This window comes from Schistocerca nitens, chromosome 5 (genome assembly GCF_023898315.1).
Source record: "Schistocerca nitens isolate TAMUIC-IGC-003100 chromosome 5, iqSchNite1.1, whole genome shotgun sequence".
NCBI lineage: Eukaryota > Metazoa > Arthropoda > Insecta > Orthoptera > Acrididae > Schistocerca > Schistocerca nitens.
Window position 1 is genome coordinate 780,201,916 of NC_064618.1, and position 27,073 is coordinate 780,228,988.

Below are 27,073 nucleotides of genomic sequence, written 5' to 3' on the forward strand. Positions count from 1 at the left end.
TTTCCAGAGCAATAAATTGTAATTTTCACTTGCCCTACAATAGCGTGTACAATTGCTTGAACTATTTCTTTGGTTTGGAGAGGGGGGGAGTGGTAGGGGGGTAGTGTGCTCTTGTGTGCCAGCACTGGCACGACAACACAGCAGGTAGTCCTATCAAATGTGAATGTTTCTCAAGAAGAAATAATAAAATGGTTACCTTCACCAGAGACAGAAGCAGAACCTCAACATGCGGAAGTGTGATGTGTTATCGCTGACAAGGTAAGTTCGTGACCTCGAATACTCAGAACTGTAGCGTCGCTCAGCCCTGCAACGCAATCTGACTTTCAATAATCCCTACAAAAGAATGGCCCTGACTAACAACAGCCTATACCTTTCATGAATCACTTACCTCACAAAAATCTTCGTTACTCAAACTACTGCAATACAGCGAGCGCCAATACTGCCAGCTAAATAAAAGAAGGCACTAACTACTGATAAGCATAGTTAGCAAATGAAAGATTTTGATAGAGAACAAACAATGTATTTACCTTAACAGTGTTCAAATGTCATTATATATATATATATATATATATATATATATATATATATATATATATATATATATCAGTTCATGACATCCAGTCTTACAAATTTACTCTCTCTGATGGACACACGTCCAGATCATCCGCACTCAAAACTCCGCCATCTCACTCCCCACATCCACCACTGCTAGCGACTCACCTCCAACTGCGCTGCTAACAGCCAACTGCCCAACACTACAATAGCAAATTCCAACAATGCAAACCAACCACAGAGTGCACAAGCACAGTCAGTGATTTTCATATAGAGCGCTACATGGCGTTACCAACATGAAAACCTAAACAGCCTACTTACACCTTTTGAATGTTATAGTTAGCTCCAACCCTCTATTCTGCTCATTGTAAAGCTCTCTCTCTCCTCTCTGACTCTCTCTCTCTCTCTCACACACACACACACACACACAGAGAGGGGAAGAGAGAGAGAGGGAGAGAGAGAGACTTTGGCACATAGATCCTAGCGTGTCAGAAGGAAGCTACGGAGAACAATTTCCCATTATCTGGGCGGTCCACAGCCGGGTAACAGGAATGTCACCGGAGAGAGAGAGACGGCAGCGACACCGCCACCGCCACTGCCACGGCCTGCTGGAAGTGAGCAGGGCTGAGCGACGCTAAATGAAAGCTTGCGGTGCCCAGTGTCCGGCGTCCGGGTGGGAGCGGCCTAGGGCCGCCGGCTTCTCATCAAGGAAAGCAATCAGCCGGCTAGCCCGAGAGAGGGGGGAGGAATGGAGGGAGGAGGCAACCACCTGCAGCCGCAGCGACACACTGAGCTACTCCGCCGCTCCAGAGTTGCGAGCTCCTCCTGCCGACCGGAATAAATGTATGATCCACAGTCTGCGAAGACAAAACACTGCCCACGGTGAGAATCGTTAGAAATCGTTCCCCGTTAACATACGGCTTATAACTTTACTTTAAGTTTTACCTCAGACTGAAACTGTCGCTGGACTGGGACTCGAACATGAGATCGCTGCAATTGGCGGGCGAGTGCTCTACCGATTGAATTACGAATGTATAAGCACGACTCATAATCCGTTCTCACGACTTCCGACAGAACCTCTTTGCTAACTCCCCCTCACACACACACATACTACCTTGAAGGGTTTTTATAAGAAACGGAGCCCTCTGTTGAAAAGCAAAGTTCAGGAAGAATCAAAACGTTTTGATCCACTGTGAAAAGTAGAATTGTAGCTACTTCCACAGACACCATAAAGAACACTGACCATGTAGAGAGTAAACCCGAACACCACACACATAATTTAAGAGATTTCTAGCCATATTTCCTGGATGTTTTATTATTTATTTATATCATCCATTTTATTTATTTAATCCACATTAGTTCGCGTAGTATAAAAATTTTACCCTACTAGCCACTAAAATTGCTACACCACGAAGATGACGTGCTACACACGCGAAATTTAACCGACAGGAAGAAGATGCTGTGATACGCAAATGATTAGCTTTACAGAGCATTCACACAAGGTTGGCGCCGGTGGTGACACCTACAACGTGCTGACATGACAAAAGTTTCCAACACATTTCTCATGCACAAACAGCAGTTGACAGGCGTTGCCTGGTGAAACGTTGTTGTGATGCCTCGTGTAAGGAGGAGAAATGCGTACCATCACGTTTCCGACTTTGATAAAGGTCGGATTGTAGCCTGTCGCTATTGCAGTTTATCGTATTGCGACACTGCTGCTCGTGTTGGTCAAGATCCAATGACTGTTAGCAGAATATGGAATCGGTGGGTTCAGGATGGTAATACGGAACGCCGTGCTGGGTCCCAACGGCCTCGTATCACTAGTAGTCGAGAGGACAGGCATCTTATCCGCATGGCTGTAACGGATCGTGCAGCCACGTCTCGATCCCTGAGTCAACAGATGGGGACGTTTGCAAGACAACAACCATCTGCACGAACAGTTCGACAACGTTTGCAGCAGCATGGACTATCAGCTCGGAGACCATGGATGAGGTTACCCTTGACGCTGCATCACAGAGAGGAGCGCCTGCGATAGTGTACTCAACGACGAACCTGGGTGCACGAATGGCAAAACGTCATTTTTTCGGATGAATCCAGGTTCTGTTTACACCATCATGATGGTCGCATCCATGTTTGGCGACATCGCGGTGAACGCACATTGGAAGCGTCTATTCGTCATCCCCATACTGGTTTAACACCCGGCTTGATGGTATCGCGTGCCATTGGTTACACGCCTCGGTAACCTCTTGTTCGCATTGACGGCACTTTGAACAGTGGACGTTACATTTCAGATGTATTACGACCCGTGGCTCTACGCTTCATACGATCCCTGCGAATCCCTACATTTCAGCAGGAAAATGCACGACCGCATGTTGCAGGTCCTGTACTACGGGCCTTTCTGGATGGCCAGCACATTCTCCACATCTCTCACCAACTGAAAACGTCTGGTCAATGGTGGCCAAGCAACTGGCTCGTCACAATACGCCAGTCACTACTCCTGGTGAACTATGGTATCGTGTTGAAGCTGCATCGTCAGCTGTAGCTGTAGACGCCATCCAAGCTCTGTTTTACTCAATGCCCAGGCGTATCAAGGCCGTTATTACGGCCAGAGGTGGTTGTTCTGGGTACTGATTTCTCAGGTTTTATGCACCCAAATTCCGTGAAAATGTAATCAAAAGTCAGTTCTGGTATAATATATTTGTCCAGTAAACACCCGTTTATCATCTGCATTTCCTCTTGCTGTAGCAATTTTAATGGCCAGTAGTATCATTGCAAATTTATTCCGGAATATAATTTTGGCTTCGAAAAAATGAGAGCATATATAATATATGTTTTAAAAACATGTACGTATTTTCGTGATTTCTATACTAGGAAGTAGCAAAACGTTGCACTGTCGAACACGGAGCTTACGTACCATAAATGTAGAAATACGCTGGGGCGATAAAAGTCACGGGATACCTCCTAACATAGTGTCGGGCCTCATTTTGCCCGGGGTAGTACAGTAACTCGAGACGTAGACTCAAAAAGTCTTTGAATGTACCCAGCAGAAATACGGAGCCATGCGGTCTCAATAGCCACCCATAAGCGAAATTGTTGCCGGCTCTGGATTTTGTGTACGGACTGACCTGTCGATTATGTACCATAAAATATTCGATAGGATTCATGCTGAGCGATCTGCGTATCCAAACTATTTGCTTGAATTGTCCAGGATGTTCTTCGAACCAATCCCGAACAGATGTGGCCCGCTAACATCGCCCACTGTCATCCATAAAAATTCCATCTTTATTAGGTCTCCAAGTACGCGAACACGGAAACACAGTCCACACATTATGTAGGCAACATTAGCTTGCACACTGCCTTGTTGACAGTTTGGGTCAATCATTTCGGGAGTTCTGTGCCACACTCATCCACTACCATCATCTCGTACTAACTCAAATCGGGACTCATCTCACCGGCCGCTGAGGCCGAGCGGATCCAGGCGATTCAGTCCGGAACCTCGCTGCTGCTACGGTCGCACGTTCGAATCCTGCCTCGGGCATGGATGTTTCTGATGTCCTTAGGTCAGTCAGGTTTAAGTAGTTCTAAGTCTAGGGGACTGATGATCTCAGAAGTTAAATTCCATAGTGCTCAGAGCCATTTGAACCATTTGAACTCTACACAAACAAAGAAATGTGACAATGTTTCCGTAATAATAACAAAGGTAAAAGTACGTGACTGGTTCGAAGACTGGTTCGAAGAAGCTTTCCACGTCAGTGCAAGTGTCTCAGTCACTAACTACTGTAACCTACTTCCCCTTGAACCTTTCCACATTCATCCTTTGGTCTCCCTCTATAACTCTTACGCCCCTTGCTTCCCTCCATTAAAACATGAATGATCCCTTGATGTGTCAGGTTCTCCACAATCCGATTCCTTATCTCTCCATTAGTTAGCCGACTGCCCCATAATCTGCAGCACTGTACTATAGCACCTTATTTCAGAAAAAATTCTCCTTGTCTGAACTGCTTACCGTCCACCTTTCTCTTTCGTACAAAGCCACACTTTAGGCAATAACCCTCAGAAATAATTCCTAACGCTCACTTCAGGCAATGACCTTCAGAAATAATTCCTAACGCTCAGTTTAATACTAGATGTTAACAAGTTTCTCTATTTCAGAAACGTTGTTCTTGCTGCAGCCAGTCTGCATTATACATCCTCCTTACTTCAGCCATCGCCAGTTATTTGCCGTCCAAATAGATAACTCGTCTACTAGTTTTAGTTTCTAATTTCCTAATCTAGCTCGTTCAGCGTCACCTGATTTAATTCAACAGCATTCCGTAACCTTTATATCAATATTACTAATGTTCATTTTATATTATCTTTTCACGATGTTACCCATTTCGGTGGACTGCTCTTTGCAATCTCTCTCAGAATTACGATGTTATCGGCTAACCTCGAAATTTTTGGTTCTTCTCCCTGAACTTTAATTCCCTTTACAAATGTTTCCTTGGTTTCCTCTAGAGCTTGCTCATTGCACAGACTGAATAGCATGGGATACTACAAACCTGTCTCACTCACTTCTCAACCACTGTTTCCCTTTCGTGTCCTCAACACTTATAACTACCGTCTGAGGTCAGAACAAGTTGTAAATAATCTTTCACTCCATATATCATATTCCTGCTACCTTCAAAGAATGTACTCCAGTCAACATTTTCAGAAGTTTCCTCTGACTCTACAAATCGATAAACGTAGGTTGACTTCTTTAACGTACCTTCTATAATAAGCCTATGTGTCAGTGCTCTCTCGCGTATTCCCGATCTGGTCCTTCGCGACATCGCCTGTTACCAGTTTTCTCATTCTTTGATAAATAACCCGTGTCAGTACTTTGCATACCATGACTTAGGAAAGAGATATTCGGTAATATTCACCTGTCAGAACCTGCCTCCGTTGGATTTTTTTATTTGTTACGTTCTTCTGGAAACCAGGGGATACTTCGCCTGCCTCAAATCTCTTGCACACCTGATGAATAGCTTTGTAGTGGATGGCTCTCTCAGCGATCTCAGAATGTATGACTGTTGTCATTTTGAAGGGCCTTGTTTCGACATTGGTTCTTCAGTGCTATGTCAAATCCTTCTCGCTGCATCATACATCCCATCCCATCTCTGTCTTCCCTGTCTATAATATTGCCGTCAAGTTCATGTCCCCTGTATTTGTCTTCTGTCTAATTCTTTTACCTTCCTGCTTTCCCTTGTTCGTTTAATACTCGCTAGCAGTCTCAGCCCTTGACGTTTACACAGCTGTTTTTCTTTTGCATAGGGATCTCTTAATTTTCCTGGACGTGGTATTTCTCTTTCCTGTAACTACGTATGCTTCTGTAGCCTTGCATTTTTCTTCTGTCCATTCTTGTTTTTCCATTTTGTAGTTTCTTTCAATCTTATTTTTAATAGTCCGTATTCCCTCTCATCAGTATCATGTGGTAGATTTCCATTTTCTTCTTTTGTCAACAAATTTCAACATATCCTGTGCTCTCCAAGGACATCTACTAGAAGATCTTTTTTACTTATTTGATCCTCGGAGGCTTTCCGTATGGCATCTGTCAAAGGTTTCCATTCGTTTTCTATTGCATTCCTTTCTCCTGAGTGATTCTATAGTTGCCTAATTTTCCTTCTGAAACTCTCAGTTATCTCACTTTCTTTCTGTTTTTACAGATTCCATCTCCTTAATTTACTACATTTTTGCAACATTGTAAACTTTAATCTACAGTTGAAAACCAACAAATTATGGCAAAACTGACACCTGCCACTGGAACTGTATCTCAGTTTTAAAGCTGGCTTCAAAATCTGTCGTTGAGGATTAAATAATCAATGTGAAATCATCTTGTACCTTTAGGTCTTCTTCACGTATGCAAACTTCTTACGTGTCTTAAACGCCGGCCGGGGTGGCAGAGCGGTTCTAGGCGCTATGGTGTGGAACCGCGCGACCACTACGTCGCAGGTTCGAATCCTGCCTCGGGCATGGATGTGTGTGATGACCTTTGGTTAGTTAGGTTTAAGTAGTTCTAGGGGACTGATGACCTCAGAAGTTAAGTCCCATAGTGCTCAGAGCCATTTTTTGTCTGAAACCAAATATTAGCAATGAGAAAATAACGACTTTTGCTAGATTTTTCAGGCTTCTTCCACTTCTGTTTCCTTCTCCCAGCCCATGTCCTGCTATTATTTACCCTTCTTGATTACATAATCAAGTACCGCCTGCAGTTGTTTTTCTTCCTTGTTTTCAGTGGGCGATTGTACTGTATAGGTTGAAGAACATTATGAAATATGCTATCAAACGGAAGTAAATAATTACTTTCTCAGTATTACCCATCAGTTAAATAACTTTGTAGCAAGTCAGACTTGGCATGCTTTAGGTTCAAATAGTTCAAATGGCTCTGAGCACTATGGGACTCAACTGCTGTGGTCATTAGTCCCCTAGAACTTAGAACTACTTAAACCTAACTAACCTAAGGACATCACACACATCCATGCCCGAGGCAGGATTCGAACCTGCGACCGTAGCAGTCGCACGGTTCCGGACTGCGCGCCTAGAACCGCGAGACCACCGCGGCCGGCCATGCTTTAGGTTTATAAAACTTTTCACAAAAAAAATCTTGGATGGCGTATCATACATTTCAGATTTCCACATTTGTGTTTATTTGAATAGTGTATAGCCTCATTGTGCTTGTGAGTGTGGGTGCCATATTTGCAATAAATTTGATATTACTAGTACTCTTAAACAGCGTGCACGTCCGAACACTTCAGTTTACATAATTATACCTCACATGCCATTGCACTCAACACATACAAATACGGCATTAAATTACACTGGTGTCTAAAGTTAAAATAACAAACGGAAATTTAGCAGGGTTGCGTATATTTTGCCACAAAATACACTGATGATCATAAATTAAGGATAATTGCAGAATGTGGTGCCACACAACGTGGCACTACAAAAAAACTGGCGCTAATAACATGGACACACAGGGAACACACAAGACACAGATCTGTAAGTCCACTGTATTGGTGCTAAGTTGAGAAAACCGTCCCGAAACACATGTGCCACAAAACGCCACTGCTTCCTGCGCATGTACCCTGAAATCAATATGGGAAATGATCACTATGCACACGTACACAGGCCGCACAAATACTCTGGATCAGGTGGTCGAGCAGCTGCTGGGGAATAGCTTTCCATTCTTGCACCAGTTCCTGTCGGAGCTCCTGAAGTGTGCTAGGGGTTTGAAGACGTGGAGCGATACGTCGACCGAGAGCATCCCAGACGTGCTTGATGCGGTTTAGGTCTGGAGAACAGGCAGGCCACTCCACTCGCCTGATATCTTCTGTTTCAAGGTACTCCTCGACGAAGGCAGCTCGGTGGGGCCGTGCGTTATCATCCATTGCACCTCTGAATAGGCGGACATACTGGTGCAAAATGACGTCCCTATGCACCTGACCTGTTGCAATTCCTTTGTCAAAGACATGCAGGGGTGTACGTGTACCAATCGTAATCCCATCACACACCATCAAACCACGACCTCCACACAAGTCCTTTTCAAAGACATTAAGGGGTTGGTATCTGGTTCCTGGTTCACGCCAGATGAAAACCCGGCGAGACTCACTGTTCAGGCTACACCTGGACTCGTCCGTGAACATAACCTGTGACCAATATTCCAATGACCACGTTCTGTGTTCTTGACACCAGGTTTTAGGGGCTCTCCTGTAACCAAGAGTAAGTGTAATGCACCTTGCAGGTCTCCGGGCGAATAAACCATGTCTTTTCAGTCGTCTGTAGAATGTGTGTCTGGAGACAACTGTTCCAGTGGCTGCAGTAAGGTCCCGAGCAAGGCTACCTGCAGTACTCCGTGGTCGTCTGCGGGCACTGATGGTGAGATAGCGGTCTTCTTGTGGTGTTGTACGCTGTGGACGTCCCGTACGGTAGCACCTGGACAAGCTTCCTGTCTGCTGGAATCGTTGCGATAATCTTGTGATCACACTTTGTGGCACACGGAGGGCCCGTGCTACGACCTGCTGTGTTTGACCAGCCTCCAGTCACCCTAGTGTTCTACCCCTCATAACGTCATTAATATTGGTTCTTTGAGCTATTTTCAACACACAGTAAGAATTAGCACGTCTGAAAAAGTCTGCACACTTAACTCGCTGCACCGTTCTCTGACACGCACCAACACACCTCAGCGTATGAGGACTGCTGCCAGCGCTACCTCGCGACGACCACCGGCCAAATGCACCGCATGGTCATACCCCGAGGTGACAAACCCGCAAACCGCCCACCAGAGCGTTGTTTCACCATGTATCGGCATTACCCTTAATTTATGAGCATGAGTGTAGAAACAAGACAAAGAAACAGAATGTAATGAACTGCGACATGCATAAGAGTAGATAGAAGTGTTCATCGATTTTTTTCCAAGTTAACGGATTTGTACACACATTTTGACAACTGCTTAAGGGGCTCCGGAAAGGCTCAAAATCATGAAAAGTTCAATTTTTACTTTTTTGCGTTTTCTGAATCTGCAGACTATTACCTTTTAATAGATATATAATTTATTCAATTCCGAAGACTACAACTATTTTTAATTTTTTTTAAATTTGTTGTACATGGGCGTGACCCGCTGTGGCGCTGTTAAACTGCTGTCAAATGGTGTTATTATTAACGTCCGTGTTCATCAGGTACATTTTAGTGATGTGAGATAAAGTATGTGTTGTGGCTAACCTGTGATGGTTCAATATATATCGCTGGTGTGATTGTCGATTGTTTCATGTTTATTTACTCTGTCGTTATCTCGAAAATATTCGTAGTTAATTCTGTTTCTTGAGTCTCTGTTTTGTTGAAGTATAATAATGAGTAAAAGTAAAGTTATTAGAAATCCTCTGAAGGCTTTTAAGAAAAGGAGAAATGTTGGAAAGCCAAAGGTATGTGTTATTACTGTAAACAATAAAGACGATAACCAAGTGAGTGAACCTAACCTCTCAAGTACACCTGCCCATAGCAGTCAAAGTGGGAAAGAAAATACTTCACAGAAGAAGCTTGGTTCAATGAGTGAAAACTATGAATGTTTTATGGGCGAATCGGATGTGAATGAAATATTTGATATGTCGGTTCTCAAAGGAATTTTTTCAAACTGTGTAAGATGTATTCATTGTAGTGAAGTTGGTCTGGAACTCTCCATAATAAAGCACGTAGGACTTGCTAGTGAAATACAACTGAAATGTGATAAGTGTTCATACATGACCACCTTTTGGAACAGTGTTGCAGTAACTGCAACTGAAGAAAATGGTAGCAAAATCTACGAACACAACATTAGATTTGTTTATTCCTTGCGTTCAGTTGGTAAGGGTGCTACTACAGGTGCAATTTTCTGTGGCATCATGAATCTTCCGAATCCCCCAACCAAGTTTACGACCTATAATAAATTAATAGGGTCTAAAGTAGAAGATGTCTGTATAGAATCCATGAAGAACGCTGTGGAAGAGGCAGTAATGGAAAATAATGGTAACAGAGATTTGACTGCAGCGTTCGATGGTACCTGGCATAAACGGGGACACACATCTCTTCATGGTGTAGTATCTGCCACCAGTATGTATACAGGGAAAGTTTTAGATGTAGCAGTAATATCAAAGTATTGTAGATGTCCTCAAAAATATAAAGGTACACATGAAAATAATTGCAAAGCTAACTATAGTGGCAGTAGTGGAGGAATGGAAGTGGCTGGTGTTGCCAGTATATTCCAGCGTTCTGAGGCGTGTGATAAAGTGCGATATGTTAATTACCTTGGTGACGGTGATTCTAAAAGTTTCAAACATGTTCAAGGACTGAAGCCCTATGGTGATGATGTTGTAGTGCAGAAATTTGAGTGTATTGGACACGTACAGAAGCGAATGGGAACAAGACTTTGGCGACTGAAAGCTTCGTACAAAAAACAAAAACTCAGTGATGGTAAAGGGTTGGATGGGAAGGGAAGGTTAACTGACAGTGTAATTGACAAAATACAGAACTATTATGGAATGGCTATTAAGCAAAATACACAAAGTGTCGACGAAATGAAGAAGGCTGTTTGGGCTCTTTTTTTTTTTTCATACTTCTTCAACCGATGAAAATCCCCAACATAGCTTGTGTCCCAAAGAAGAAGACAGTTGGTGTAAATATAACGAAGGATTGCTTATTGGTGAAGTGTACACTCATAAGCATAGTCTGCCTCATGCAATAATGGAGGTGATAAAACCTATTTTCAGAGACTTAGCAGCACCTGAACTGTTGAAAAAGTGTATTCACGGAAAAACTCAAAACCCCAATGAAAGTGTAAATAGTGTTATATGGTCGAGAATCCCCAAGACTGTATTTGTTGGAATAGAAACACATCACTTTGGTGTGTATGATGCTGTTACGACTTTCAATTATGGCAACATTGTAAGCTGCAAGGTATTTAGAAATATGGGAATGAAGATAGGTTCTAACATGGTACGAGCGATGCTTGCTTTAGACGAGGAACGCCTTCGGGCTGCAGACAGGGCTGTAAAGAGTCTAGAAATACAAGCAAGAGTAAACAGGAGGAGGAATAAGAGGAAGCTGGAGGAGGAGTTTGCAGAGGATGAAGGTAATCCATCCTATGGACCTGGAATGCACTAAAAAGTTAATCCAATCTTTGTCGCTCGATTCCCAAAACTTTTATTTTCTCATACTAATTACATGTTTTCTAAGGATCTTCCAAACATATCTGTTTCAAACTTTCAGTAAATGTTACACAGTACCTTCTGCATAATTTAACACAGCCTTTTTCCAAAAAACTGTATATTTTTGAATATATAAATTAAAAATTGCATAAAAATGTTGTGAATTTTCATTACAATTGAAAAAAAAACATATTTAATAACTGAACTAAAATAAGTTGTAGCCCATATTCCAATAAATAATCTGTAAAAAGTTCAACTTCCTACCTCAAATACTTTGTGAGGAAAGATGTAATTTATAAGCGTTATTTTAACATTGCAAGTATAGGGCGTTCCGGAGCCCCTTAATGTGCTCAGTATGGGGGGTGATCACCTCTGGCACCATTACGGGCATGACAAACAGGGGAGCTGCTGTGAAAGATGTCATCAATCTGATATTGAGGCAATAACGACCATTCTTCCTGCAGAGCTGCTCACAAGCCTTGGAGACTGGTTGGTGGATCCTGACGTGATGCAGCCTGTCTCCTTAGTGCACCCCAGACATCCTCTATGGGATTCAAATCAGGAGAGCGAGCAGGCCACGCCATGCGCAGGGGATGCTGCGAAATCAGATGCCAGTTGTACTGCAGTACTAAGGCGTTTCCGTCGTGCCCTTACAGTCAAATAACCCCCCTTTCTGATGTCACACGTGGTCGGCCCTGTCCTGGTCGCCGGGATACAGTTTCGGTCTCTATAAACTGTCGCCTTTTCTGAGCAAAAACAGAACGATCCACATTAAGCCGTCCCGCCACATCAGTTTGCGACTCTCGTGCTTCCATTCTTCCTATGGCCCTCCACAGAGGAGAATCTGTAGGCGTCTACTCTGTGTCATTCTGCGCCGTCTGTGACTGTGTACATAGCGACTGTGGATGTGGGACTAGCCTGCAAACACTATCCCGCTTGATAGGTGCCCTGAAGTCATTGCTGGCGTGATGGACCGTTGATTGGAATGCCATCTTCGGTGCAGAACACGATCGCAACGACATCTGTTGACAGTTTGTACGAGGGGCGTTTGAAAAGTCCGTGCAAAGCCGAGAGATGGCACCACCGGCGCCTACCGAGGTAATGTTTAGTTAGTAGCATCTTTGGAAAGAACGCACACCAAGTTTCAGCCATATTGGTGTATTTATTTGTGTTTGGCATTCGTATGAATCAAGGAAGTCGAGTGATTGTCAAAAAATGGACGAAGAAGAATTTCGTGTGCTGATTAAACATTACTTAAGGCAAAACGCCTCAGGAGACTAAAGAGAAGTTTGACAAATATTACAGTGACTCTACACTTTCGATTAGAACAGTTTGTAAGTGGTTTTAAAATTTTCACAGTGATGTTGAATGTTCTGGACGCCCTGTGGAGGTATCAACTCCAGAAATCATTGATAAAATCCGTGATATGGTGATGGATGACAGAAGAGTTAAGGTGTGTGAGATTGCTAGTGCTGTGGGTATCTCGAATGAACGGGTACATATTTTGCATAACAATTTGGACATGAGAAAGCTATCCGAAGGATGGGTTCCGCGATTGCTCATGTTTGACCAAAAGCGGAATCGTGTGAAGTGTTGCAAGGATGGTTTGCAGCTGTTCAGGAAGAATGTGCAGGACTTTAAGCGTCGTTTCGTCACTGTGGATGAAACATGAACCGCGACCGCCACGGTCGCAGGTCCGAATCCTGCCTCGGTCACGGATGTGTATGATGTCCTTAGGTTAGTTACGTTTAATTAGTTCTAAGTTCTAGGTGACTGGTGACCTCAGAAGTTAAGTCACATAGTGCTCAGAGCCATTTGAACCATTTGAACACCTCTGCAGTTGTGGTTGCAAAGTTAATGGAAATAGGATTCCAACTCGTTTCACGTCCCCCCTATTTTCGAGGCTTGGCTCCCTCGGACTACTATTTGTGGTGAATGCAGCAACTAATAGCCTTTTGCAGACTTGGACAATTCCTATTATTCGGAAGGGATAAAAAAATTAGAACAGCGTTGGACAAAGTGTATAAGTCTATAAGGAGACTATGTCGAAAAATAAAAAAAGGTTTACCCCAAACATGTAAGTAGTTTTTATTTTTGCACAGACTTTTCAAATGCACCTCTTATGATGATATCGTGAATTACACACATGATGGGGAAAAAGCAGTTTGTTGCTTTACTTTTGGACACTAGTGTATTTTCATCATAGCTACAGATCCAGTCTTAATAAAGATACTTCTGTTTTGAATGAAGACAAACACTTTTTTTTTTGAGTCATCAGTCTTCTGACTGTTTTGAAATGGCTTGTCACTAATTCCTCCCCTGTGCCAGGCACATCATGTTGGAGCAGTACTTCCAACAGCATTCCCTGATGTCTTATGAACTACACTATCCTGTATATTTTCCATTTCGGGAAAAAACTCAAGGCTTAGAAATAACTATGTCAAATGAAAAATACAATTTGATTGACTTTAATCATGTTTGTGTAACAGTTATTTATAAATGTCTTAATAAGTTTTATCCTTAATAAATCAAGAATAAAATTGAGACTTATCAGTTCTACTCATTCCTTGTGAATGAGAGAAGTAAAAGTAATTTAAATGCACCTAACAAATGTACAGAGATTGAAATAAATATTGGTGATGTATGGCTTCATTCAAATAACACTACTTTACTAATCAGAATCAGATTATGCAACATATAATGGAAAATCCAATAAACAATTAATCGATACTTGTGTGGCAAAATTGTTTGATTTTGTGAGCGTAAAGGGAAGAAATAACGTTTTATCTTAAATCGAACATGTGTTTACTTCATGAACTGCTATGTTACAGTTGACTTCAGCTGTTACTGATAAAATAAGTATGGAAGGTCATATATAATGGAAAAATTAAGAGTAAGATAGATGAAGTGATTGGCAGTACTTGGTGGATTTTCAAAGATTAGAAAAAAATTTTGTGTGAAGGTGATTTAATTATTTTTTACAAGGTCTTCTAGTTCTGGAGATGCAATTCTTCGATGGTCCTATTATAATAAAGCTGGAGCTGAATTTAAAGATACACTTCTTAAGCAGAGAAGAATTGCAGTAGAATCGATGGAAATTTGTGTGCCAATTGTTAATTATAAACCAAATTGCGAATCAGAATAATGAGAAAATACTCTGAAATAAAAATTCAGATTTCTTTTTATGAATTTCAAACTGTAGAAGTTGCAGGATTAAGTGTTCAGAAAAATTTTGAATTTATATCACAAATTACTATAACTCTGTAGAATTTCATAGGCCATGGTTTGTATTTGTTACATTTCAGACAAATCGTAAAAATAATCAGTTACTTGGCTCTTCTTTGTTCTATCACGTTAGTCTACAGAATATAAACATGAAAATTGGAAGAAATGAAATTTGCCCTTAGGAGATGTGGAATATTATTCCTCCAAATAATTTTCTCAAAGCGTATAATGCATTTATCGATTTAAACGAGTTGTTTTACTAAAAGGAGATGTAGATATTAGTACATGAAATTTCATTTTAAATTATCCAATCTATGTCATTAATATTACATGTAGATAGAAAATTGTAACTTCACAGAAAACGTCTGTAAAACTTGGTGTAAATTCCTACAGATGCCTTAGTTTATGTAACAATGTACAAGTATAATAAGAAAAATGTAACTTATGATGCATGACACAGTTTATTGCAGAAAATTTTTAATTTTATAAATGAAACAAGTTAGAAAATGTTGCAGAAGTGTTAACTTCATGCTTATATTTCTTTCTGAAACATTTTAGGTAAGGTAGAAAAAAATACTGAAAATTTTAGTCTATCAATTACAAAATGATATCTAATTTCTTCATTATATTTTTTTCAGATATCCCTTGTTATGTAGATTATATTAGCGTTTTAATTTTCATAATCAGTTAATATTTGGCTGAGAAATTAAAAAAAAAAAGATTTTCCCCCACCCCTGTGAGTTACAAACCCAACTAACTTCCTTGTGTTGTGGGTATTTGTATTTCAGGGGCTATGATCTTGTCAAAATATGCATATCAGAGTTCAGCTACCTTTCAAAATTCAAAAAAGAATGTATAACAAGAACCAGGATGGTAGATGCACTTTATATAGGTTAACTAAACAATTGTTGCGTATTATATGTGTCAAACTGTACAGTTATTCATGTTGATTCATGTGTCAAACTGTACATGACTTAGAAAATCTATCATCAGATGGTAATGATGAATAAATTTGAATCAACTTTGTTTCTCGAATACCAACCATATATACTATTTCTGAACGCTTCTACGTCATCCAAACTTCACACAAGAGTTGACCAAAGGGAGTGTGCATTACCAGAAGCTATTAAAACGTGGATGTGCGAAGAGAGCTAGCTATTTCGCTAAAACAGTCAACATCCTCAGTTGTGTACTTAATAACAGCCCAAGTAAATGAATCGGTTCAGTTAATTCAGAACATAGTCCTTGTGTAGTGCTGTGTACATAGTGTCAGAGAAGTCAGATAAAACACAAGTTGTGTTAAGGACAATGCTGTGGTTCTTTTCGATGTTGAATTAATTTTTTATTATGTTCACTTTTTATACTAAAATGCACAGTAAAATTTTAATATGCATTATTCTTTGTGAGAATGAATTAAATTGTGTTCTTATGTGCACCTCTTATAAAAAAATTAAAATAAGTGAGAAAAAATATTTTTTTGTATCATAAGCGAATGCAATACAAAAAAATATACACTTCTATGAATTTTCGAAGTAACTTATTACAAAATATACGTTTTTAATGAAGTTATATGAGTTAGACCTAAAAATGTAGACTGTTGTGGTTGTTGTGGTCTTCAGTCCTGAGACTGGTTTGATGCAGCTCTCCATGCTACTCTATTCTGTGCAAGCTTCTTCATCTCCCAGTACCTACTGCAGCCTACATCCTTCTGAATCAGCTTAGTGTATTCATCTCTTGGTCTCCCTCTACGATTTTTACCCTCCACGCTGCCCTCCAATACTAAATTGGTGATCCCTCGATGTCTCAGAACATGTCCTACCAACCGATCCCTTCTTCTAGTCAAGTTGTGCCACAAGCTCCTCTTCTCCCCAATTCTATTCAATACCTCCTCATTAGTTATGTGATCTACCCATCTAATCTTCAGCATTCTTCTGTAGCACCACATTTCAAAAGCTTCTATTCTCTTTTTGTCTAAACTAATTATCGTCCACATTTCACTTCCATACTAATTAATTAGTGAAGGTTCTGGGTAAGTTTTGGTGAGTTAGTGAATGAGTGAGTGAAATGAGCGGGTGAGTTAACTTACGAAAACTGAGCTAGAACCTACACTAGTTAACTACTCATGGTTTGTGACATCATGATTTGAAGTCATTAATAAGGGATGATTACGTCATGAATAATGTGGTGTGAATTTTTGATGTCATGGCTGAGACTCTGATCTGCACAAATGACAGCACAAATGTATACAATATATTGCTGGTACCTTCAGCCATTCTACTGCAGATAACACAAAAGCAGTATAACTTCGTCCATTCAGACAATTCCCACTTCAGTTTACAGTATTTGTGTATGTAGGCCCCAAGCAGAACACACATTGTCAGACTACATACATGACCACTGACTAATATGAAGGCGTCCCACTGTGTACCCACCATTGACACATATACCCTGTAATATGGGAGGCAGCTGATACATTTCTGATTCTTAAGACCAGTAATTATCCCTTATCTTAGAGATCACTGTGACATGTAAGACTGGATGTAACCTATACAGAGACAGAGGAGGTGTTAGGTTGTTACTACATATTATCCAGATATACGGATTTTCCCAGAAATTACTACCGTCTGCTTAATAACATGTTGGTCCACCAATGGAACCCAATAATGGAGCGATTCTTTGTGCCATAGAACCAACAAGTCTCTCAGGAGTATATACACACATGTCTACACATTACACTCATTTATTTTTAATTATCGGCCGATGGTACGTCAGCACATTGCTGGTGCTCAATAATATCTTATGTGTACTTCATTAGTTTCATATTGGACGAATTTTCTGTCGAAAACATTAACGCGAATACGCTATCATATCCCTCAAACTGCTGTAAGACATCAACCTGAGTTCACTATCATATCCCTCACACCACCGTAGTATGATTCAGTTCTTGATACACACAAATAGCCTGCTCGAAGATGCCATTGAATTTGGGTAAGACGCCAAGCATGAAGGGTGCAGCCAACAGCCGTCATGGTACCTTCAATTACGCGCCCAGGTACCATGGGAGCACATGTGGATGTAACCCATGACACCCACTGGCATGCATCTGTGGCACAGTGCATGTTCGAACAACAGTTCCCTTGGATGAAAGAGTATCTGGACTCAACCATCGACCTGGTGTAACAAGAAGCGTGATATATCCAACCAGGTGACACGTTTCCATTGATCCATGGTGCAGTATCGATGATCCCCATCCCACTGACTCATAATTGTAACTGACAACGTTGATGTGTCAACATGGGATTATGTAGAGGTCGTCCGCTATAGAGCCCCATGATCAGCAATGTGGGCTGAAAAGGGTGTTTAGAAATTATTGTACCTACAACAGCAGTGAATTCCGTCTTAAGATCTCCTTCAGATCGCCACCTACCATTTAATACAATGCAGGCAAGCCTCCGACCTTCTCATTCAGTGACGAGGTGTGAAAGTCAACGCATGCTCGTGGTTTCATTGTCCTTCAACCATACAGATGCTCATGACAATTGTATGTGAACAGCCAGCCATCTTCGCCATTTCCCATTCCCAGACACAGTGCCACACCGATATCCTCTTTGTCTACGCCGGTCGTGTCTGTCCTTTTCCCCATTTTCGGAAAGGAAGACTAAAACAAAATCAAGACACGTTCATGGGATTTGTCGACCTGCAAGAAACGTTCGACAACATCAAATGCTGCAAGATGTTAGAAATTCTGAGAAAAGAAGAGGTAATCCGCATGGAAAGACGGGTAATATGCAGTAAAACTGAAGACTAATAACGATGTGCGCAGATCAAAAAGGGTATAAGACAGAGATGTAATCTTATGCCCCTGCTGCTCGGATTGTACATAGACGAAGCATTAACGGAAATATAAGGAAGGTGCAAGAGTGGACTTAAAAATCAAAGTCAAAGGCTATCAATGATAATATTCGCTGATGACATCGCTATCCTCAGTAAAAGTGAAACAGAATAACAGCATGTGCTGAAAGGAACGAACAGTCTAATGACTACGGAACGTGGAAGGAGAGTAAATCGAAATAAATAAATGAAAATAATGAGAAGCAGCAGAAATGAGAACAGCGACCAAATTAACATCAGGATCGGTGATCAAGTAGTAGATTAAATTAAGGAATTCTGCTCCCTAGCTAGCAAAATAACCCATGACGGATGGATCAAGGAGAACATAAAAAGCTGACTACCACTGGCAAAAAGGGCATTCCTTGCCAAGAGAAATGTACTGGCCTTCAGTTAAGGAAGAATTTTTTGAGTATGTCCGTTTGGAGCACAGCATTGTATGGTAGTGAAACACGGACTGTAGGAAAATCGGAGCAGAAAAGAGTCTAAATATTTGAGACGTTGTGCTATAGAAAAATATTGAAAATCAGGTGGCCTGACAAGGTAACCAATGAGGAGGTTCTCCGGAGTATTGGGCGAGAAAAGGAATGTATGGAAAACATTGACATGACGAACGGACTGGATGAAATGATATCTTTTGAGACATCCCATATTAATATCCATGGTACCAGAGGAAGCTGTAGAGGAAGAAAGTAGCTGAAGTAGCTGAAATACATCCATCAAATAATTCAGCACTTAGGTTGCAAGTGCTGTTCTGAGGAGAACGTGTTGGTAGGTGAGAGGAATTCGTGGCGGGCCATGTCAGACCAGTCAGAAGACTGATAACTCAAAAAAAAGTCGTTGCTGGAATGGTTTCCTCATTTGCCTCTGCTCCACCGATATACCGTCCTTAACACATTACGTGCCGTCAACGCCACCGGGTAGCAATCAGTGGGCAGTGAGCATAATGTTTTCACTCATCATTGTGTCTCAGATGGTTCAAAGGGCTCTGACCACTATGGCACATAACTTCTGAGGTCATCAGTCCCCTGGAACTTAGAACTACTTAAACCTAACTAACCTAAGGACATCACACACATCCATGCCCGAGGCAGGATTCTAACCTGCGACGGTAGCGGTCACGCGGTTCCAGCTGTAGCGCCTAGAACCGCTCGGCCACTCAGACCGGCCAAGGCATTGTGCCTCACCTACTCAAAACATCTGGTCACGAGCTGCGATGAATGACCCATGCCACGTGCAGGTAACCTCTACGTCTGATTGCGTCGTTAGAATGCGATTAATGAGTATGGAATGATGTACCTTTAGCTGACATCCCAGTTCAGTTCGTCTTCAAATCCAGTTGGGCTAGAATCGCTTTTGTTGGCAGTGTAGCTACACTACCCGTTCTGTGAACAGAAAATTTTCTTTGGCAAAGGAAAGGAGAAGTAGCATGGAAGCTACCATAGAGTCCTGTGCCATTGTGTTGAGCCGGCCAGTGTGGCCGAGCGGTTCTACGCGCTTCAGTCTGGAACCGCGCGACCGCTACGGTCGCAGGTTCGAATCCTACCTCGGGCATGGATGTGTGTAATGTCCTTAGGTTAGTTAGGTTAAAGTAGTTCTGAGTTCTAGGGCACTGATGACCTCAGCTGTTAAGTCCCATAGTACTCAGAGCCATTTTGAACCATTGTGTTGACATGTGAGTCACAGTAACAGACGCGCCAGGGGATCGCGGAACAAAGATAGCCAAGCACAGCAGCAAATGGCACCCCACAGTGGTAACCATGAAGCAAACGGCGCGATATCATCACAACAGGGCAAGAATGTGGGTTTTAAAGAAACTAAACGTGGTTGCTGGAGGCAAGTGTAGACTTTACGGCAAGGATCACTTCTCGTTGCCAGGGACCATCAGGACGCCAGATATGTTGGGCAGCGTGACGACTGGGATACGTCAGCAGCAGTCATGGGTTCGAGACCGAGCTACAACCGCTGACAGAACTCTTCGAGGGATTTGGTGCCGACGTGTAGTCTGTGCTTGCCGCCATGAGACTCCTGTCTGAGGGCAGCAGGTTGACTTCTGCCCACAGCAGACTCCACACACCGCCACTGTGCTTGAAGAGCTGAAGAGACATTCTCCAAGTGCAAAGCCATTGCAACACAACGTATGGCTGGGATGAAGTTAACGGCCATGGCCGCCTGTCTCAGCAGCACAAGGCGCTTGCTGAGCAAGCAGAAGCCACTGTCATGAGCACCACCGAGGGGCAATGGGAAGAGATGCTCCTGCCTACGTCATGTCTGTAAATTAATAAAAGTCATTTGTAACTGTCAACAGCATTTCACCTTGGCTCCTGTCACCAGAACTCACACATCCCCCAGCATGCACAACACGCTATACCAGAGGTGGCCCCTCTCTGGACTAAGATCGTATGAGGTACACCCCAGATGATCTGCAAATTCTGTCATATAATTCTTGCTATTAAACCGCATTCACACAATAAACAAGATATCTTTAGTAAATATCCTTCCAGCAATTTTATTGCATTTTGATAGCGTCGCAGAAACTTTGGTATTGAGTCACCAAGTTCCGGGTTCCTCTGAAGACGGAGTAGTGGCGTCGCCTACGATGGGCGCAGCAGGTGACCGAGGCTGGAATTTGTCCGGCCGGTGCTGTCGCGGCGGACCCACAATAAAGCGGCGCTTCCACTGAGCGGGCAGGCGGCCGCATTTCTCTGGCGAGAGACCGGGGGGAGAGGAGTTGTTGTCCGGAGGTATCAGTCTCTCCCGAAGAGTCTCATCAGGGGAAGCAATCAAGGCGGTGGACAGAGCGGCGGCGCGCCGCCCCCCGGCCTCAGGGCGCTGTCTCACTGACAGCAGCAGCGTAAGGAGCCGTCGCGGCCGTCGTGTCGCTGCGTCCGTCGCAGGAACGCCAGTCCCTGGGCTCAATGAAACAGTTTCATGCAAGCGATGTACGTAATCGATTGAGACGGCGATCTACAGGAAAGTGTTCTTTTTAAAATCTTAGCTGTACGAAATTACACTGACAGTAAAGAAGTGTGCTACAACACGAAATCCTTGTCGTAATGGTACTAAACTGATACTCCACTATTTCTACCCCTATTAGACACGTTGAACAACTTCTTCCTTAAGTGAGCTTGTAACACGCCTTGGGTTACAAGTGGCAAGCGCCCATTAAACTGGAATCTCGCTTCTTGACCGTGCGCCCTGTCCACACCACGTACCTGATACTCCAGCGGCGGTAGTATTGTTCTGCTCCACGCTGCTTCTATCTCGTCTCAAATTAAGTATACAGGGTGTTACAAAAAGGTACGGCCAAACTTTCAGCAAACATTCCTCACACACAAAGAAAGAAAATATTTTATGTGGACATGTGTCCGGAAACGCTTACTTTCCATGTTAGAGCTTATTTTATTACTTCTCTTCAAATCACATTTATCATGGAATGGAAACACACAGCAACAGAACTTACCAGCGTGACTTCAAACACTTTGTTACAGGAAATCTTCAAAATGTCCTCCGTTAGCGAGGATACATGCATCCACCCTCCGTCGCATGGAATCCCTGATGCGCTGATGCAGTCCTGGAGAATGGCGTATTGTATCACAGCCGTCCACAATACGAGCACGAAGAGTCTCTACATTTGGTTCCGGGGTTGCGTAGACAAGAGCTTTCAAATGCCCCCATAAATGAAAGTCAAGAGGGTTGAGGTCAGGAGAGCGTGGAGGCCATGGAATTGGTCTGCCTCTACCAATCCATCGGTCACTGAATCTGTTGTTGAGAAGCGTACGAACACTTCGACTGAAATGTGCAGGAGCTCCATCGTGCATGAACCACATGTTGTGTCGTACTTGTAAAGGCACATGTTCTAGCAGCACTGGTAGGGTATCCCGTATGAAATCATGATAACGTGCTCCATTGAGCGTAGGTGGACGAAACTAAAATGAGCTGTAACATGGAAATCAAGCGTTTCCGGACACATGTCCACATAACATCTTTTCTTTATTTGTGTGTGACGAATGTTTCCTGAAAGTTTGGCCGCACCTTTTTGTAACACCCTGTATAGGAATGTGCTCTTTTTAAATTCTTAGCTGTACGAAATTACATTGACAGTAAAGAAGTGTGCTGCAACACGAAATCCTTGTCGTAATGGTACTAAACTCATACCTCACTATTTCTACCCTATTAGACACGTCGACCAACTTCTTCCTTAAGTGAGCTTGTAACACGCACGGGGGTACAAATGGCAGGGGTCCCTGAAACTGAAATCTCTCTTCTTGAGTGTGCTCCCTGTCCACACCACGTACCTAATAATCCTGCGGCGGTCGTATTGTTCTGCTCCACACTGCTGCTGGCTCGTCTGAAATTAAGTATATAACATGCAAACGAGTTAGGGAGCAACTCAACACCAAACACAACACTGTCCTACGTCTGGTATGAATAATTATATTCTGAGACGATAAGAAAATCTTAGATCGCACTGGTTACACTCTAAGTCGTAATTTTTAATGTCAATTAACCTCCTTTATGATAATCTGTCCACAATATGACTTGTACGAGCGTGCCCGTAACCGTCGCGGCGCGGCTGATTGTTGATGATGCGGAACGCGATGACCGAACGCACGTTCTCACTCTCGCTGCAAGACACTGGCACTTGAATGCTCTCTTTTGTGGTAAACAGTATTACTGATTGACATTAGTTCATTCTGGGAGACCGAACACGGCATGAACGATTGATGTACGGTATGACACACAAACCGGCGGATACAAAAAAACGTTATCAGGGGCCTTGCTCATTTTTAATTATATCTATACGCACTTTTCTCTGAATCCACTTCTATATTTCATCACTTCACTGTAACAGCACTTGTAGCAACACTTGAACTTCCATAATAATGCATTTCATGCAGAGATACCCACAATACAACATAATAGCTCCGTGTCGCGTGCTTGACTATGCAAAACGCGGCTGCTCGCAAAGATACTCCGTAACCAAGCCAGCGATATGGCAATATGATTAAGTACAAACATTCATTTCTGATTATTATGAGGTTTATGAGGACACTCTTATCGAGAGAGATTTAACTAGGATGCGTAATACTGTAATTTTTTTCATTGCTTTCTACCAGTTCAATCTAGACTATATGTATTATGTTTCTTTTTTCTTTTCGCCCATACAGTGATATGGTTTAAGTGATTACTGGTGTTTATAGATCATGCTACCCAAAATGTTCTTCATTTAAAAATTTCTTTCTACTCCTGCTTAATGATTGCTATTATTTTTGCATTATTCACTTAGTAACTAAATTTAACTTAGTGGAGATCCATATATTATTTTGTTATTTGCCTATGTGTTAGTATGTCATATAGAACATTGTAATGTCTACTTTAGTAGTATCAGAGTAAGAGTGGATTGAATAGGCATTGCTAGTGTGGTGTCACCGCCAGACACCACACTTGCTATGTGGTAGCCTTTAAATCGGCCGCGGTCCATTAGTATACGTCGGACCCGCGTGTCGCCACTGTCAGTGACAGCAGACCGAGCGCCACCACACGGCAGGTCTAGAGAGACGTCCTGGCACTCGCCCCAGTTGTACAGCGGACTTTGCAAGGAAAGGTTCACTGACAAATACGCTCTCATTTGCCGAGACGATAGTTAGCATAGCCTTCAGCTACATTTGCTACGACCTAGCAAGGCGCCGTATTCAATTGATAATTAATATTATGAAGCATGTACCGTAACGAGAGATGTTCTACAATTGTGGATTAAAGTTAAGTATTACATCATCTACGTACTTTATTTACAATTCTCAAGATATTGTCCTGTTGCAGCCCTCACGCCAGTCAGCGTGTAATTAAACGCGTGCATTTCGGCCTCCTCTAGAAAAACAGTGTTGGCTCTTCTGCCAGCTAGAACAACACTGAGAGCGTTACTAACCTGTTTCATGTAAGCCAGTGGATGGATTACCGCGAGCCGAGAGTGGCGAGCAGACGACTATACTGCCCATCTGCCAGTCGAGCAGCATCAACGCTACAGCCACTCCCCACCCCTTCAGCGCAATAAACGCTCCCTTCCGACGCAGTGTTGTGAGTAGCGAAATATATCCTTTTTTTTTTTTTTTGGCTGGAATTTTGACGGCCTAGTGCTGATGGAGGTCCTATAGCTTTTTTATGCCTATTAGCGTCACCAGTGATATTGTCTACCAAGAGTAGCAGTGAACGCCTGTGTTTTTCTACTGTTTTCTTTCATCTCTTTCTTTTAGGTACATGTCTTTCATATCTAACCTCTTGTATTTGTATTTGTAAACCTTTCTATTTCAGGGACATAACATTCTCACGTCTTATTTCATTAACTCCCATGCAGTAGGAAATTACCTAGATCTCGATATTCTCTTTGACAATTCGAAAAGTTTTTCGTGCGGGAATGCAAGCATATTGTCAAATCGCTGGCTTGGTGCGGAGTATCTTTGTGGGCGGCAGAGTTTTGCAGAGTCGAGCACGGGACACGGAGCTGTTTTGTTGTATTGTGGGTAGCTCTGCATGGAAATGCATTATTATGGAAGTCCAAGCGTTGCTACAAGTGCTGTTACAGTGAAGTGATGAAATATGGAAGTGGATTCAGAGAAAAGTGCTTAAAGATGTAATTAAATACGAGCCGTGCCGCTGATAACGTTTTTGAGTATCCGCCCGTTTGCGTGTCGTACCGTACATCAATCATCCGCGCCATGTTCAGTCTCTCAGAATGAACTAATGTCAATCAGCAGTATAGTTTACCACAAACGAGAGCAGTCAAGTGCCAGCGTCTTGTAGCGAGCGTGAGAACGTGCGTTCGGTCATCCTTTTCCGCACCATCAACAATCAGCCGCGCCGTGGCGGTTACGGGCACGCTCGTACAAGTGATATTGTGGACAGATAATTGTCGAGAAGGTTAATTGACATAAAAAATTACGACTTAGTGTGTAAACAGTGCGACCTGCGATTTTCTTATCGTCTCAGAATATAATTATTCATACCAGATGTGGGACAGTGTTCTCTTTAGTGTTGAGTGGCTCCCAAACCCTCTTGCATATTATATAATTAACTTCAGACGAGCCAGCAGCAGTGTGGAGCAGAATAATACGACCGCCGTGGGAGTATCAGCTACGTGCTGTGGACAGGGCGCACGGTCACGAAGCGAGATTCCAGTTTATGGGATCCCCGCCATTTGTACCCCCAGGTGTGTTACAAGCTTCTTTTCCGATTCCAGTACACATACACACACAACACACGCACGCATGCACACAATGCAATCACCTACACGTACGCACACACACACAAACACACACAAACACACGCACACACGCACACACACACGTATGCGAGTGCGTGGTGTGATATTCCTGGCTGTGGTCGCCAGTATTTTATCTACCAAGAATCTCACCATGATGCACCTTGATACACGTGAGGTAGCATATGGTACAAAAGTGGAGTGAGGCACAAGCAGATGTTACAGTATGTACCATTCCCCTGGGAGTGTCCACCAATAGTACTAAACTTCCTTCTGATTGGTCGGCACATCCGGCTGCTAGGCGCCATAACGCTTAACTTCTCTTATTAATTATTAATATACTTTTCATTATATTTAATCCAGTTTTCAGTATGACAATCTCACATGTTTACCCTACGAGTCTACCGTTTTTGGTTGTTAAATTTCACTAGTTTTGAGAAACAAAAGAGTAATGAATGATATTATAACGGAAGTGCTTCGGACACCTTCAGGTGGCGTTGGCGCGCCTGGGAGACGAATCACTCCGGCTGCGCTAGTCATTCTGTATCGGGTGTTCTCCAGAGCGAGACGTGTTTCTGTCTTTCGGGCGGACATGTAGTACTCTATATCGGAAGCTGTCAGAAAAGATACCGTGTTGATGTTGTTGTTATGGTCTTCAGTCCTAAGACTGGTTTGATGCAGCTCTCCATGCAACTATATCCTGTGCAAGCTTCTTCATCTCCCAGTACCTACTGCAACCTACAGCCTTCTGAATCTGCTTGGTGTATTCATCTCTTGGTCTCCCTCTACGATTTTTACCCTCCAAGCTGCCCTCCAATACTAAATTGGTGATCCCTTGTTGGCTCAGAACATGTCCTACCAACCGATCCCTTCTTCTAGTCAAGTTGTGCTACAAATTTCTCTTCTCCCCAATCCTATTCAACATCTCCTCATTAGTTATGTGATCTACCCATCTAATCTTCAGCATTCTTCTGTAGCACCACATTTCGAAAGCCTCTATTCTCTTCTTGTATAAAATATTTATCGTCCATGTTTCACTTCCATACATGGCTACACCCCATACAAATACTTTCAGAAACGACTTCCTAACACTTAAATGAATACATGATGTTAACAAATTTCTGTACTGCAGAAACGCTTTCCTTGCCATTGCCAGTCTACATTTTATATCCTCTCTACTTCGACCGTCATCAGTTATTTTGCTCCCCAAATGGCAAAACTCCTTTACTACTTTAAGTGTCTCATTTCCTAATCTAATACCCTCAACATCACCCGACTTAATTCGACTACATTTCATTATCCTCGTTTTCCTTTTGTTGACGTTCATCTTATATCCTCCCTTCAAGACACTGTCCATTCCGTTCAACTGCTCTTCCAAGTCCTTTGCTGTCTCTGACAGAATTACAATGTCATCGGCGAACCTCAAAGTTTTTATTTCTTCTCCATGGATTTTAAT